The sequence below is a fragment of the Ranitomeya imitator genome, chromosome 9 (genome assembly GCF_032444005.1).
Source record: "Ranitomeya imitator isolate aRanImi1 chromosome 9, aRanImi1.pri, whole genome shotgun sequence".
Lineage (NCBI taxonomy): Eukaryota > Metazoa > Chordata > Amphibia > Anura > Dendrobatidae > Ranitomeya > Ranitomeya imitator.
In genome coordinates this window covers 18,164,328-18,180,709 of record NC_091290.1, presented here as the reverse complement: position 1 = coordinate 18,180,709, position 16,382 = coordinate 18,164,328, and the positions used below count along the sequence as shown (strand labels likewise).

The 16,382-nt window shown below is 40.6% G+C and overlaps 1 long non-coding RNA gene across 1 annotated transcript; it reads right to left on the bottom strand.

Moving 5' to 3' along the window:
• Positions 1–1,382: 1,382 nt before the first annotated feature.
• On the bottom strand, positions 1,383–9,565 carry LOC138649841 (uncharacterized). The gene is made up of 5 exons (XR_011315373.1): positions 9,540–9,565; positions 6,570–6,601; positions 6,080–6,107; positions 3,448–3,467; positions 1,383–1,413 (listed from the first exon to the last, which is right to left on the bottom strand). It is a non-coding gene; the product is annotated as an uncharacterized lncRNA (long non-coding RNA).
• Positions 9,566–16,382: the final 6,817 nt, after the last annotated feature.

Sequence of the window (16,382 nt, the reverse complement as noted above, 5' to 3'; positions counted from 1 at the left end):
ATAGTAGCAGTATTATAGTAGTTATATTCTTGTACATAGGAGCAGTATTATATTATAGTAGTTATATTCTTGTACATAGGGGCAGTATTATAGTAGTTATATTCTTGTACATAGGGGCAGTATTATAGTATTTATTTTCTTGTATATAGGAGCAGTATTATAGTAGTTATATTCTTGTACATAGGGGCAGTATTATAGTAGTTATATTCTTGTACATATAGGGCAGTATTATAGTAGTTATATTCTTGTACATAGGGGCAGTATTATAGTAGTTATATTCTTGTACATAGGGGCAGTATTATAGTAGTTATATTCTTGTACATAGGGGGCAGTATTATAGTAGTTATATTCTTGTACATAGGGGCAGTATTATAGTAGTTATATTCTTGTACATATAGGGCAGTATTATAGTAGTTATATTCTTGTACATAGGGGCAGTATTATAGTAGTTATATTCTTGTACATAGGGACATTATTATAGTAGTTATATTCTTGTACATAGTAGCAGTATTATAGTAGTTATATTCTTGTACATAGGAGCAGTATTATATTATAGTAGTTATATTCTTGTACATAGGGGCGGTATTATAGTAGTTATATTCTTGTACATATAGGGCAGTATTATAGTTGTTATATTCTTGTACATAGTGGCAGTATTAAAGTAGCTATATTCTTGCATATAGGGGAAGTACATAGGGAAGTATTATAGGAGTTATATTCTTGTACATAGGAGCAGTATTATAGTAGTTATATTCTTGTACATAGGGGCAGTATTATAGTAGTTATATTCTTGTACATAGTGGCAGTATTAAAGTAGCTATATTCTTGTATATAGGGGAAGTATTATAGTAGTTATATTCTTGTACATAGGAGCAGTATTATAGTAGTTATATTCTTGTACAAAAGAGCAGTATTACAGTAGTTATATTCTTGTACATAGGGGCAGTATTATAGTAGTTATATTCTTGTACATATACGGCAGTATTATAATAGTTATATTCTTGTACATAGGGGCAGTATTATTGTAGTAATATTCTTGTACATAGTGGCAGTATTATAGTAGTTATATTCTTGTACATAGGGGCAGTATTATAGTAGTTATATTCTTGTACATAGGGGCAGTATTATAGTAGTTATATTCTTGTACATAGGGGCAGTATTATAGTAGTTATATTCTTGTACATAGGGGCAGTATTATAGTAGTTATATTCTTGTACATATACGGCAGTAGTATAATAGTTATATTCTTGTAAATAGGGACTGGAAGAGGGAACTTGTTAAAGTTGCTGACAGGTCCCTTATAAGAGCGTATGTGAAGTATTTTTCTGATTGTGGTTAAATATTGTATTGACAACAAGCAAAATATAAAGTGTGTTAAATACCTGGTTCATATCCATCACTGTTACCTAGATCCTAAAAAAAAATTGCATTAAAGTTTGACTGCATAGTTTGTACCAAATTACAATCAAACTTAAATTGAGCACAACTTCTGCTCTTAGAGATCTTCTATATTAGAAAATCTTGAAATAACAGTTTTTATACCTGATATAATTATATTTATTTTTTTGCATTTGTACTCAGGATTTTTTTGTTCTTATATATACAGGTGCTTCTTACAAAATTAGAATATCATCAAAAAGTTAATTTATTTCAGTTCTTCGATACAAAAAGTGAATCTCATATATTATATAGAGTCATTACAAACAGAGTGATCTATTTCATGTGTTTATTTCTGTTTTATAGTAACATAGTTAGCATGGCCGAAAAAAGACATTTGTTCAATCTAGTTCAGCCTATATTCCATCAGAATAAATCCCCAGATCTACGTCATTCCAAAGAACCTAATAACTGTAAGATACAATATTGTTAAGTTCCAGGAAAACACCAGGCCTCTCTTCAACCCCTCGACTAAGTTTGTCATTACCACCTCCTCAGGCAAGGAATTCCAGATTCTCACTACCCTAGCAGTAAAGAATCTTCTTAATGTTGATGATTATGGCTTACAGCCAATGAAAACCCAAAAGTCATTCTCAGTAAATTAGAATACTTTATAACACCAGCTTGAAAAATGATTTTAACATCTGAAATGTTGTCCTACTGAAATGTATGTTCAGTAAATGCACTCAATACTTGGTCGGGCTCCTTTTGCATCAATTACTGCATCAATGTGGTGTGGCATGGACGCGATCAGCCTGTGACACTGCTGAGGGGTTATGGAAGCCCAGGTTGCTTTGATAGCAGCCTTCAGCTCGTCTGCATTGTTGGGTCTGGTGTCTCTCATCTTCCTCTTGACAATATTCCATAGATTCTCTATGGGGTTAAGGTCAGGCGAGTTTGCTGCCAATCAAGCACAGTGATACTGTTGTGTGTAAACCAGGTATTGGTACTTTTGGCAGTGTGGACAGGGGCCAAGTCCTGCTGGAGAATGACATTTCCAACTCCAAAAAGCTTGAATGCAGAGGGAAGCATGAAGTGCTCTAAAATATCCTGGTAGACGGCTGCGCTGACTTTGGTCTTGATAAAACACAGTGGACCTACACCAGCAGATGACATGGCTCCCCAAACCATCACTGATTGTGGAGACTTCACACCAGACCTCCAGCAGCTTGGATTGTGGCCTCCACTCTTCCTCCAGACTCTGGGACCTGGATTTCCAAATGAAATGCAAAATTTACTTTCATCTGAACACAACACCTTGGACCACTGACAACAGTCCGGTTCTTCTTCTCCTTGGCCCAGGTAAGACGCTTCTGGCATTGTCTATTGGTCATGAGTGGCCGGACACAAGGAATGTGACACTTGTAGTCCATGTCCTGGATACGTGTGTGGTGGCTCTAGAAGCAATGAATCCAGCAGCAGTCCAATCCTTGTGAATCTCCCCACAATTATTGAATGGCCTTTTCTAAACAATCCTTTCCAGGCTGCGGTTATCCCGGTTGCTTGTGCAGCTTTTTCTACCACACTTTTTCCTTCCACTCCACTTTCCATTGATATGCTTGGATACAGCACTGTGTGAACAGCCGGCTTCTTTAGCAATGCTCTTTTGTGGCTTCCCCTCCTTGTGGAGTGTGTCAGTGACTGCCTTCTGGACATCTGTCAGGTCAGCAGTCTTCCCCATGATTATGGAGCTACTGAAACAGACTAAGGGACCTTTTTAAATGCTTAGCAAGCCTTAGCAGGTGTTTTTTGTTAATTTTTCTAATTTACTAAGATAATGACTTTTGGGTTCTCATTGGCTGTAAGCCTTAATCATCAACATTAACAGAAATAAACACATGAAATAGATCACTCTGTTTGTAATGACTCTATATAATATAGGAGATTCACTTTTTGTATTGAACAACCAAAATCAATTATCTTTTTGATGATATTCTAATTTTGTGAGAAGCGTCTGTATAAACTAAACGCCGAGCTCTACAGCTTCCAGTCTGGTGAGAATATACTTACAACATAACCATCTTCTCCACCTGTGAAAAGACGTGATATAATATGTTCATTATTTCAATTTTTCACAGTAAATATAAGGACACAGTACTATTGGAATTGTCAGAAATAAAGCCTGAAGTTTGTAAACAGAGAAATTACATGTTACACATTAACCAGTCCTTGACGGAGCAACATGTGGAGTATTTTGCTCTTGCTGGGCAGGGAGCTACATTTAGGGCTCAGTCAGACGGCCATATAACATGGATGACGATTGCATCGCAAGGCGCATACTGACCGGCGGCTATCCTGGCCTGAGTGTGACGGCATGTATCTCTATGCTCAGGTTAGGAGAGCCGCCGGCCAGTCCGTGCACTGCGATACGATCGTTGTCTGTGTTATACGGCCGTTTGACTGGGCTCTTATTGTAAGTCTATATGCATAAGCAGATTTTTGGAAGCATCTTTTTGGGGCAAATCAGCTCCAAAAACACTATAAATTTGCTAGAAACATGCCAATTTATGCAAATTGCCTCTTCAGAGAGGAAGAGAACTTGAACTCTAGTGCCATATATTAGAATCAGCAATCCTAAAGGTCAGTGTGGACCCTTCAAGGAGCCTTGCAATTTGACTTAGGATAAAAGCCAAACCAGAATCTCAATTTGCAGACACGGTGTTTCGGGGTCGTTACCCCTCATCAGTGAATAGTATGAGATCTGATTTGGCTAGGTGAGAGGCTCTGGACTGAGGTCTAAAAGGTAATGTTTCTTCTTGTGGAGAGTGACATGTCAAGCCTGATATGTCAGAGTGCACCTCCCTCTTGTAAATTAAACATGCAAATTGTCTCTTCAGTGATGAAGAGGACTAGAACTTGAAAATGCTTAAAAGACTTCAGTTCAATTTCTTTTGTAAAACTACTTGTTGATCATAGGTTTAGTGTTTTCAGTGTCTTTCTTTTCTATTTCACGTTTTGAAAAACACCTAATTGAAAAAAAGAACGTGTGTGTCACTTCTCTGAACTGGCTCCTGATTTTCCAGACTAAGCACTCTCCAATCAGAAGGCTGCAAAAAAAATGTTTCAGAAAAAAACTCTCCCATAACACTTCAAAAACTCCCGACTGCTTCCAGTATAGATCCTTGTGCTCCCCACTGCTCCCAACGCAGATCTTTATGGTCCCCACTTCTCCCGGTACAGATCCTTGTGGTCCCCACTGCTTCCGGTACAGATAAGTGTGGTCCCCACTTCTCCCGGTACAGATCCTTGTGGTCCCCACTGCTTCCGGTACAGATAAGTGTGGTCCCCACTGCTTCCGGTACAGATCCTTGTGGTCCCCACTGCTTCCGGTACAGATCCTTGTGGTCCCCACTGCTTCCGGTACAGATCCTTGTGGTCCCCACTGCTTCCGGTACAGATCCTTGTGGTCCCCACTGCCCCCAATACAGATCCTTGTGGTCCCCACTGCTTCTGGTACAGATCCTTGTGGTCCCCACTGCTTCCGGTACAGATCCTTGTGGTCCCCACTGCTCCCGGCACAGACTATTGTGGTCCCCACTGCTCCCGGCACAGATCTTTGTTGTCCCCATTGCTCCTAGTACAGATCCTTGTGGTCCCCACTGCTCCCGGCACAGATTATTGTGGTCCCCACTGCTCCCGGCACAGATCTTTGTGGTCCCCACTGCTCCTGGTACAGGTTCTTGTGTCCCCACTGCTCTCAGTGCAGATCGTTGTAGTCCAGGGAAAGTGATGTAGGTTAGGCAAAGTGCTGGAAGTGACAGGGTTACACATGTCGCCCCTCCCGGGACTTTCCTGCACACAACCTCCGATCCTCACAAGATCTCCTCCTCTACTCCCCTCTTATCTCCTCTTCCCACAATTGTATACAAGATTTCTCTCGCGTATCACCCCTACTCTGGAACCCTCTACCACAACACATCAGACTCTCGCCTACCATCGAAACCTTCAAAAAGAACCTGAAGACCCACCTCTTCCGACAAGCCTACAACCTGCAGTAACCACCGATCGACCAAGCCGCTGCACGACCAGCTCTACCCTCACCTACTATATCCTCACCCATCCCTTGTAGATTGTGAGCCCTCGCGGGCAGGGTCCTCACTCCTCCTGTATCCTCACCCATCCCTTGTAGATTGTGAGCCCTCGCGGGCAGGGTCCTCACTCCTCCTGTATCCTCACCCATCCCTTGTAGATTGTGAGCCCTCGCGGGCAGGGTCCTCACTCCTCCTGTATTCTCACCCATCCCTTGTAGATTGTGAGCCCTCGCGGGCAGGGTCCTCTCTCCTCCTGTACCAGTTGTGACTTGTATTGTTCAAGATTATTGTACTTGTTTTATTATGTATAACCCTCCTCACATGTAAAGCGCCATGGAATAAATGGCGCTATAACAATAAATAATAATAATAACGTGGCACAGGTCAAATATGCTGCATGATCGCTCCTAGCAAAAGTTTAGATATATGGTAATGGCATTTACAGATCCGGAGTGGCTAAGTGCAATCATATACTAAATCTGACATGCAGTTCGGCACCGGGACAAAGACCCCGGAGGATTGAAACGTATAATTAGGCCTTGACTTATCATAATTAATGATATCATAGACAGGGTAGGGCTGCAAGCTAGGAAATATAGAAGATAAAATACCTTGATGGTGTGAATCTGATTGGTATCCCTAAACAAAATAAAACCGTGTTAAGATAAATACAAAACTTTTCCCCATTAACCGTCATCACGTAAAATATAACAAAGATAACACAGTTGTTCCCACCTTATATAGTTAGCAAAGGCCAGGTGATAGGTTGTTTATTGGTGGAGTCCAATTGCTGGGACCCTCAACTAACCTGAGTACGAGGGTCTGTGTATTGGCTTTCTAGAACATTCTGAGTGCTGTAGGCTCCTATCTCTGGCAGTGGCCTAGACAATGCAAGGAGCCATGAAGCCCCATTCTCGAGAACTGAGGGGGTCTCAGCAGCTGGAGCGCCACCATTCTGCAAGTTATCACCTCTCCATAAATGATAAATTGTATTAATCTTAATAAATTATTAATTTGCACAGCTTTTCTAAGCCAGGGGCTGACTGTACTAAAAACCTCAGCTGTAGAGCATCCAGCCCGAAGAATAGGTGCACTGCTTACCTCTTCACCACCAGGTTCTTTATATTCTTCGGCTGTGGACGACATAATGTGGCATTTTCAAGATTTCAACTTTTCATAGTCAGTACGAGGATATGTTAGTGTAGGAATTGGGACAAAACGTTTTGTGGACAGTAAGAAGAGACGATTATAGGCTCCAGATCAGAAAATCAGTGAGGACAAAATGGAGTATAAAGCTTCCTCTGGACAGAATGCAGAATCTGTCAGAATGATCTACCCCCCAAAAACTGTTTTCTTGGTCTTGTTGCTCTCAGAAAAATAATATCATTCATGCTTTTACTGATGCAATCTGTTTCTTACTGTTTTATTCATATGGCAACGAGGCTTAGGTGCTCTGGGCGTGTCAAAGCACTTTCCCAGCGTCTGACTTTCCATATCTATTTCCCGCCAAGCCCCACTTTCTTTTGTGTAGTCAAGCCAGTGAGCTGTCAGTCCAACAGAGGAAAGTGGGGCTGGGCAGTGAATACAGGGTGGGAGGCAGAGACTTGGAAAGTCCTCTGCCGCACCCAGAGCACATAAACCTCATTTGCATATATATTAAAAAACAGTGATTTTTCAATCAAGGAGCAAAAGATTGCATCAGTAATGGCATGGATGACATTATCTTTCGGAGAGCAACATGACCATATATACCGTTCGGGAAGGTGGATCGTTCCGACAGTTCCCTTTTCAGCACATATGTAATAGGCCTTAGACAAATCCAAATATGTGAAATCCAGTCCACTGGTAGAGTTCTACTTACCATTTTGGGACTTGTGGTATCATCCAGCAGGGAGCATCGGGATTAATTCCTCAACATTGTTGTCTCATTATCTCTATGCCCTGAGCCTTTGGAAGGGGCTTCCAGTTGCAAGTTATAGGTGTTGTTGGTTCATTACTTGCACTGCTCTGACTTAGTTTTCTGTTCCTGTCCTTGACTTTTCTTGTGCTTAGACAACCTTAAGATTGCCTTAGGATTTATTTCCATAATCTAGACCTCTTGGTACTGACCTGACTTTCTGACAATCCTCTGTAAGCCTGCACCACTGGCCAGCAGCCACTCCGTGGACCCATCCTACGTTGCCCTGTGTAAGTCCAGATCCCTGCATAGAGGTTAAGGGGTGAAGGACAGGGTTCCCCTAGGACCTGCTAGAGAGGCTTGCTTATGCAAAACTTGTCCATGGAAGCCCTTCTAAGAGCTGCCAGTCTTCCAGATGTAAGGAGATGGACATGTTGCCCACTTTCGCCCCTTGAAGAATATCTAAGTTATTGTAATGTGAACTGTGATGTATAATGTGAATTGTAATGTGCGTTAAAGTTGTTAGCAATGTGGATAATGAGAATTGCCTAGCAGTAGGGATAGTGAGAGTTAATATTGGAAGGGGCTGAGTTGAGGGAAAGTGACAGGAACACAGATAGGGCCTGGAGGATGTAGTAAAAGGACCTAGGGTCCAATGTGAGCAGTGCCGCCTCGTTGGGTTTCCCGAAAGTGAGCAGAGACTAGAGGAAAGAGATAGTGAGATCTGGAGTAGAAGTGATTGAGACACAAAGTGATTTCACGGAGACCAGAGCGATGGGAGAGGACTCCTAGCAGTAAGGCCCAGCGTTTATGACTTTTGAAGGTAACAGGCCTAGACAGGACTGAGTACTTGAGATGAACAGAGTGCCCCGGGAGGGAGTTCCAGAGCGTTATCATTAGAGAAGATAAGTACCATACTGGCATCATGGTTCCTAAAGGGAGATAGGGTCTGGAGTGCGTCGAAAGTTCTCATGCTCTAACAGTGACGTCAGTGAGGTGACATCAGTGAGGCTATGAACTCCGCTCACCTTATTCACGTCACAGTGACACACTGATGCTGTGCTATCACGTGCAGCTCAGTTTCTCTGCTGGATGACAGGTTGAACTTTCCCATCATTTCATTGTTCAGCATGCCAAGTAGATTCAGCAGAGCAAGACTCGTCAAGGGGTAAATTAATTATCTTCTCGTCGGACAGGTGAGGAATATGGTTAATTCTTTTTTGTTTTTTACAGGGGACATGGGCATCGGTGGATTATCTTCTCGTAGGACAGGTGAGTATAAGTTTCCTTTTTTATTTTTAATTGTAAAAATAAATGGCCAAAAGAGGGAAAGAAGTGTTTACTTCAAATAAAGGACTTTATTTAGGCTGTGTTTTCTTTTACAATTTTACTATGGGATTACTAAGGGGGAGTCTTAGAGATGCCTCTCCATTACTAACTCCTGGGTTTGATGTCAGCTGCCAATACAAAGCTGACATCAACCCCAATACTATTACCCCATTTGTCACAGCACCAGGGCAAGTGGGCAGAGTGGAGGCTAAGTGCCAGAATTGGCACATCTTATGCGTGAGGACTGATGTTTTTAGTCTGGGAGGGGACCAATATCCATGGCCCCTTCCTAGCCTATTAATATCAGCCCGCAGCTGCCTGTCTAGCCTTTGCTGGTTATTAATTATAGGGAGGGCCACACGTCATTTCTTGGGGGGTCCCACAATTTAATAACCATTAAAGACTAAGTATACAGCTGTAAGCTTATATTAATAACCTGGGAAGCTTCATGTTTATCACCTCCTTCCCAGGCTATAAACATTTGCCCACAAATGTCGGTTTTCCCTCGCCTGGTTATAAAAATTTTGGTGAACCCCATGACATTTTTTTCTTTAATTTACTTAAATCTGACTTAACTACATATACAGTAAGCTACACACGCAAAGCAATGATTATATATCTCACTCACACTATCTATCTATCTATCTATCTATCTATCTATCTATCTATCTATCTATCTATCTATCTATCTATCTATCATCTATCTGATCAATTTTGTGTGACTCCAGCCTAATAATTTAGTTTAGGACTAAGGCAGTTTCCATAGACAAACTTTGGGATCTGACTTATGGTAGTGGAAGACTTTATAGAAAGGTGGAGGGTAAAGAACTATTGGAAACAGATACCTGGAAGTACGTAACCTTCACTTTCCACATATGAATCCTTTAAGGAAAAAAATATCTTAAATTAGAAAGCATTTCTTCAATGTATTTTTTTAACAACAAAACTGCAGTTACAGCATAAAATGTGCACAGTTTATTCATTAGCGATTCTGTGTATTAGGGAATCATTAACCCCTTATCATTCTGCTCTGTAATATTGAGGAGTCAAGCAGATCCCGTGAGCAGTGCGGGCGCAGGAGCTGTGCAGAGCGCTATTATCATCAATTATTTTATCAACCTGCATGAACAAAATTGCAAAAATTCTTTGATTTTTTTTGCCAAAATCTGCAAATTTCATGAAATTCGACTTTAAGTCAATTTGCAGTGGATCAATTCTATCTTCTCTAGAAGGAAACATCAAATAAAAATGATCTTTTGTATTTGTCACGAAAAAACATTCTCAAAATCACTGGGATTTGTTGAAGCGTTCCAGAGTTATTATCACATAAAGTGACAGTGGTCAGTTTTCAAAAATTTGGCTCCGTCACTAAGGGGTTACAAGTTAAACAAAAAAAAAAGAGACAGATTTTGTATCGTTGTATTCGGAAATGCCCAATATATGAAAACATAAAATTAATGAATCCAGTCGGTAAATGGCGTAACGAGAAAGAACTCAAAATAACAGAATTACATTTTTTTGATTGAATTTACATATACTTGGTAAATGAACTTACTGAATTGTTGTTATCTGTGAAAATAAATAAAAAAAATAAAACCATTATACAAGCCATTGATATACAGTAAGGGATTATTTTACAGATGGATATTGTTGGAAAGACCATGAAAAAAAAAAACAATTTTGCAATTTACTACGTGTTAAAATTTGCAGCAGTTTTTAGATATTAACACTTTTGTTTACAGCTTGTTGTCTTGGACACCGACCACCGCTGCTGTCTTGCCTGTAAGCGCTGCGCTGCACCTGGCTGCGATTAGGAGGTAAAAACTTGCTTCAATGATCCTGGAAAGCTGTAAAACAATGCTTAAAAGCTCAATAGAAAAGCAAGTAAGATCTGCACGCGTTTTGCTTACCACAGTGCCTTGCGAAAGTATTCTACTCCCTGGAACTTTTCAACCTTTCCCCACATGTCATGCTTCAAACATAAAGATACCAAATGTAAATTTTTGGTGAAGAATCAGCAGCAAGTGGAACACAGTTGTTAAATTGAACAAAATTTATTGGTTATTTTACATTTTTGTAGAAATTCTAAAACTGGAAAGTGGGGCGTGCAATATTATTCGGCCCCTTTACTTTCAGTCCAGAAGTTCATTGTGGATCTCTGAATGATCCAATGTCGTCCTAAATGCCTAATGATGATAAATATAATCCACCTGTGTGTGATCAAGTCTCTGTATAAATGCACCTGCTCTGTGATAGTCTCAGGGTTCTGTGTGAAGCACAGAGAGCATCATGAAGACCAAGGAACACAACAGGCAGGTCCGTGATACTGTTGTGGAGACGTTTAAAGCCGGATTTGGACACAAAATGATTTCCAAAACTTTTAACATCCCAAGGAGCACTGTGCAAGCGATCATATTAAAATGGAAGGAGTATCATACCACTGCAAATCTACCAAGACCCGGCCGTCCCTCTAAACTTTCATCTCAAACAAGGAGAAGACTGATCAGAGATGCAGCCAAGAGGCCCATGATCACTCTGGATGAACTGCAGAGATCTACAGCTGAGGTGGGACAGTCTGTCCATAGGACAACAATCAGTCGTACACTGCACAAATCTGGCCTTTATGGAAGAGTAGCAAGAAGAAAGCCATTTCTCAAAGATATCCATAAAAAGCGTTGTTTAAAGTTTGCAACAAGCCACCTGGGAGACACCAAACATGTGGAAGAAGGTGCTCTGGTCAGATGAAACCAAAAATCGAACTTTTTGGCAACAATGCCAAACCATATGTTTGGCGTAAAGGCAACACAGCTCATCACCCTGAACACACCATCCCCACTGTCAAACATGGTGGTGGCAGCATCATGGTTTGGGCCTGCTTTTCTTCAGCAGGGACAGGGAAGATGGTTAAAATTGATGGGAAGATGGATGGAGCCAAATACAGGACCGTTCTTGATGAAAACCTGTTGAAGTCGGCAAAAGACCTGAGACTGGGACGGAGATTTGTCTTACAACAAGATAATGATCCCAAACATAAAGCAAAATCTACAATGGAATGGTTCACAAATAAACGTATCCAGGTGTTAGAATGGCCAAGTCACAGTCCAGACCTCAATCCAATGGAGAATCTGTGGAAAGAGCTGAAAACTGCTGTTCACAAACGATCTCCATCAAACCTCACTGAGCTCGAGCTGTTTTCCAAGGAAGAATGGGCGAGAATTTCAGTCTCTCCATGAACAAAACTGATAGAGACAAACCCCAAGAGACTTGTAATCGCAGCAAAAGGGGCGCAACAAAGTATTAAGATACAGGGGCCAAATAATATTGCACGCCCCACTTTTCAGTTTTTGAATTCCCACAAAAATTTTAAATAACCAATAAATTTCGTTCAACTTCACAATTGTGTTCCACTTGTTGTTGATTCTTCACCAAAAATTTACATTTGGTATCTTTATGTTTGAAGCATGATATGTGGGAAAAGGTTGAAAAGTTCCAGGGGGCTGTATACTTTTGCAAGGCACTGTAGCAGAGTTGGTCGGTCTCTATAGCAACAAGTTGTAAAGAAAAGAAAAATGTTAATATGCTAAGAACAGCTGAAAATTTTAATGAGCAGTAAATTGCAAAATCGCTTGTTTTGACAAGTACTATCTGCCAATACTCATTTATGAAGAGGTGAATAATTTTTTCAATTGTAAAGATCATTACTGAGAATTTTAGACCTACAGAAGAGACAAAGGATCCAACATATTTTGATTTTTAAGGTAAATATCCAAGCAAATATTGAATAGTACCCTGTATGTGTGCTGATTGATTAACACTGGCATGGAGTTAGTAACTGCTGATTCCTTTGGGTACTCTAGTTCCTATCATCCTCTGGAAACTTGACATTAACACGTCAATTGGCTTCCTGTGAAATATGCAGACTGAGGAGAACCTTTTTATAGACATACAGTACAGACCAAAAGTTTGGACACACCTTCTCATTTAAAGATTGTTCTGTATTTTCACAACTATGAAAATTGTACATTCACACTGAAGGCATCAAAACTATGAATTAACACATGTGGAATTATATACTTAACAAAAAAGTGTGAAACAACTGAAATTATGTCTTATATTCTAGGTTCTTCAAAGCAGCCACCTTTTGCTTTGATGACTGCTTTGCACACTCTTGGCATTCTCTTGATGAGCTTCAAGAGGTAGTCACCGGGAATGGTTTTCACTTCACAGGTGTGCCCTGTCAGGTTTAATAAGTGGGATTTCTTGCCTTGTAAATGGGGTTGGGACCATCAGTTGTGTTGTGCAGAAGTCTGGTGGATACACAGCTGATAGTCCTACTGAATAGACTGTTAGAATTTGTATTATGGCAAGAAAAAAAGCAGCTAAATAAAAAAAACGAGTGGCCATCATTACTTTAAGAAATGAAGGTCAGTCAGTCTGAAAAATTGGGAAAACTTTGAAAGTGTCCCCAAGTGCAGTGGCAAAAACCATCAAGCGCTACAAAGAAACTGGCTCACATGAGGATCGCCCCAGGAAAGGAAGACCAAGAGTCACCTCTGCTTCTGAGGATAAGTTTATCCGAGTCACCAGCCTCAGAAATCGCAGGTTAACAGCAGCTCAGATTAGAGACCAGGTCAATGCCACACAGAGTTCTAGCAGCAGACACATCTCTACAACAACTGTTAAGAGGAGACTTTGTGCAGCAGGCCTTCATGGTAAAATAGCTGCTAGGAAACCACTGCCAAGGACAGGAAACAAGCAGAAGAGACTTGTTTGGGCTAAGGAACACAAGGAATGGACATTAGACCAGTGGAAATCTGTGCTTTGGTCTGATGAGTCCAAATTTGAGATCTTTGGTTCCAACCACCGTGTCTTTGTGCGACGCAGAAAAGGTGAACGGATGGACTCTACATGCCTGGTTCCCACCGTGAAGCATGGAGGAGGTGTGATGGTGTGGGGGGCTTTGCTGGTGACACTGTTGGGGATTTATTCAAAATTGAAGGCATACTGAACCAGCATGGCTACCACAGCATCTTGCAGCGGCATGCTATTCCATCCGGTTTGCGTTTAGTTGGACCATCATTTATTTTTCAACAGGACAATGACCCCAATCACACCTCCAGGCTGTGTAAGGGGTATTTGACCAAGAAGGAGAGTGATGGGGTCCTACACCAGATGACCTGGCCTCTACAGTCACCAGACCTGAACCCAATCGAGATGGTTTGGGGTGAGCTTGACCGCAGAGTGAAGGCAAAAGGGCCAACAAGTGCTAAGCATCATGGGAACTCCTTCAAGATTGTTGGAAAACCATTCGCAGTGACTACCTCTTGAAGCTCATCAAGAGAATGCCAAGAGTGTGCAAAGCAGTCATCAAAGCAAAAGGTGGCTACTTTGAAGAACCTAGAATATAAGACATAATTTCAGTTGTTTCACACTTTTTTGTTAAGTATATAATTCCACATGTGTTAATTCATAGTTTTGATGCCTTCAGTGTAAATGTACAATTTTCATAGTCATGAAAATACAGAAAAATCGTTAAATGACAAGGTGTGTCCAAACTTTTGGTCTGTACTGTACATGAGTTTTTATTGTTTTGAACCCCAATGAGACCTTACTGGATGCAATGGAGCTGAACAATAAAAAAAAAAGTAATCCGTGAGCGCCCCCTAGTGAAAAATAATAATAATTAAGACTATAGTATAACATTAAAATAAACAGTGAAGAAAGATTTAGAAGAAAAAAAATGATGGAGGTGTTCACTTGTTGAACATTCCAGACAATGGGCATCTGCTTTGGTTCCTTCTTTGCATACAATTATTGCACATTTTTGTTGATACCTTGTTGATCCTGCAGGAAATTAATTTCATCCCTTCAAGAGGGGAAAGGGAAAAAATAAAGAGATAAATCTGTACCTATTAAAATAATTACCTATCCTGTATTTTTCATCTTTCGTCTAAAATGAAAAACATAAAACAGAAGTATAAGAGTTCTAACAAATATTGATATTTATTAGAATGGTTACAATTAGCTAAACAAAAATATTTTGTTTAGTTAAGACCCATTATTCTCAGTGGAAAATAACCATACCCTTACCAATTAAAGGGAATCTGTCAGCAGGATTTTTGCCACTTAATCGGAGAACAGCATTATGTACAGACAGAGACCCTGATTCTAGTGATGTGTCACTTACTGCGCTGCTTGCTGCAGTTTTTATAAAATCCTTGTAGATTATCACTAGAGGACTAGTACACCTGCGGCCATGTAGTCTTCCATATTCCGGAGCTTTGTATAACCCCGCCCCCAGAGCTGATTGGCAGCTTTCTGCCTATGCACAGTGTACAAGGGAAGCTGTCAATCAGTGGTGTGTGGGGGGGTGGGGAGGAACTGGAGTCTGTACAAGAACCTTGAAGCGCTGATACGTGAGAGCGGCCCTAAAAGCAAATCTATCATTTCCTAGCGGGAAACTTGTGGCAGTCTTAAAGTAGTAAATGTGGATTTTCTTTGTACCTCTTCAGGTAGGTATCCATCTGCCCCTAAATAGGTTTCTTGAACCTTATCTGCAGAAGGAAAAGATGATTTTGAACAGAAAAGCGGTGAGAGAATAAGACTTCATTTGTCCATCTATTCCAGTAGAAGTAACATACCTTTTTTGGGCTATTAAAGAAAAAAAAAAGAGATTACAGTTAAGAAAATTAATACTTTTGTTATAATCTGAGCAATGAATCACTACTAACAATGAGAGCATTTGATGGAATTAAATTGAGTGAAACACAGTGAATACAAAATACAGGTTTAAAAAAAAAAAAATACTTAACTCCTTTGTCCCACAAAGAAAATGCATCTTGGAATAATGATTAGTTCTACAATTGTTAAAAAAATATTCCTGTGCTGAGATAATCTTATAAAAGTGCTCTTTCTGTGTACTTTGTCATGGCTGTGTCTGACCATGCAGAGCTGCTCCAGTTCATGGTCAGCACATACCACAGCTCCTGGGAAGAGGAGGATGCATAAGCAATTTATTATAAGGGAGTATATAGATGACACAACAGGGGCTCACAGCTGCTGATTTCTAAGGTAACACATTTATCTGCCTGTTTTATCACAGGAATGAGTGTTTGTGCTGCTCTCCAGCTATCTGAGCTCATCATAAATCAAATTACTGACATGTAAGCTCAGTGGCCGCTGGAGCTGTTATGTCACTGACTTGATTTATGAAGAGCTCAAAGGGCTGTACATATGATAGAAACACTCACTCCTGTGATAAAACAGGCAGTGAAATGTGTTATCTCAGAAAGCAGTAGCAAGGAGCTATCTCCCCTGGCCAGCAGCTGAGGTATGTGCCGAACATGAACTGGAGCAGCTCTGCATGGTTAGACACAGAAAATAACACAGTACACAGCTGGCCAAATTATAAGACTAACATTTTTTTTAAACATCCAATTGTGGACCTTATTATTATTCCAAGATCAATTTATTAAAATTAACTTTATTAGTGGGAAAATCCCTTTAACCCCTGCCCGATATGCGCCATACATGTACTGCTCTGCAGGAGCTGCGTTCCCACAAACAGTACTGGTACGGAGCACCGATCACGTGGCCTCACGCTGACCGTTGCGGCGATCGGGTGCGGGTCTCAGCTCTGTGTGAGAGCAGCAATGTCCACGATCAGTGCTAGCACCGATCACGAGCAT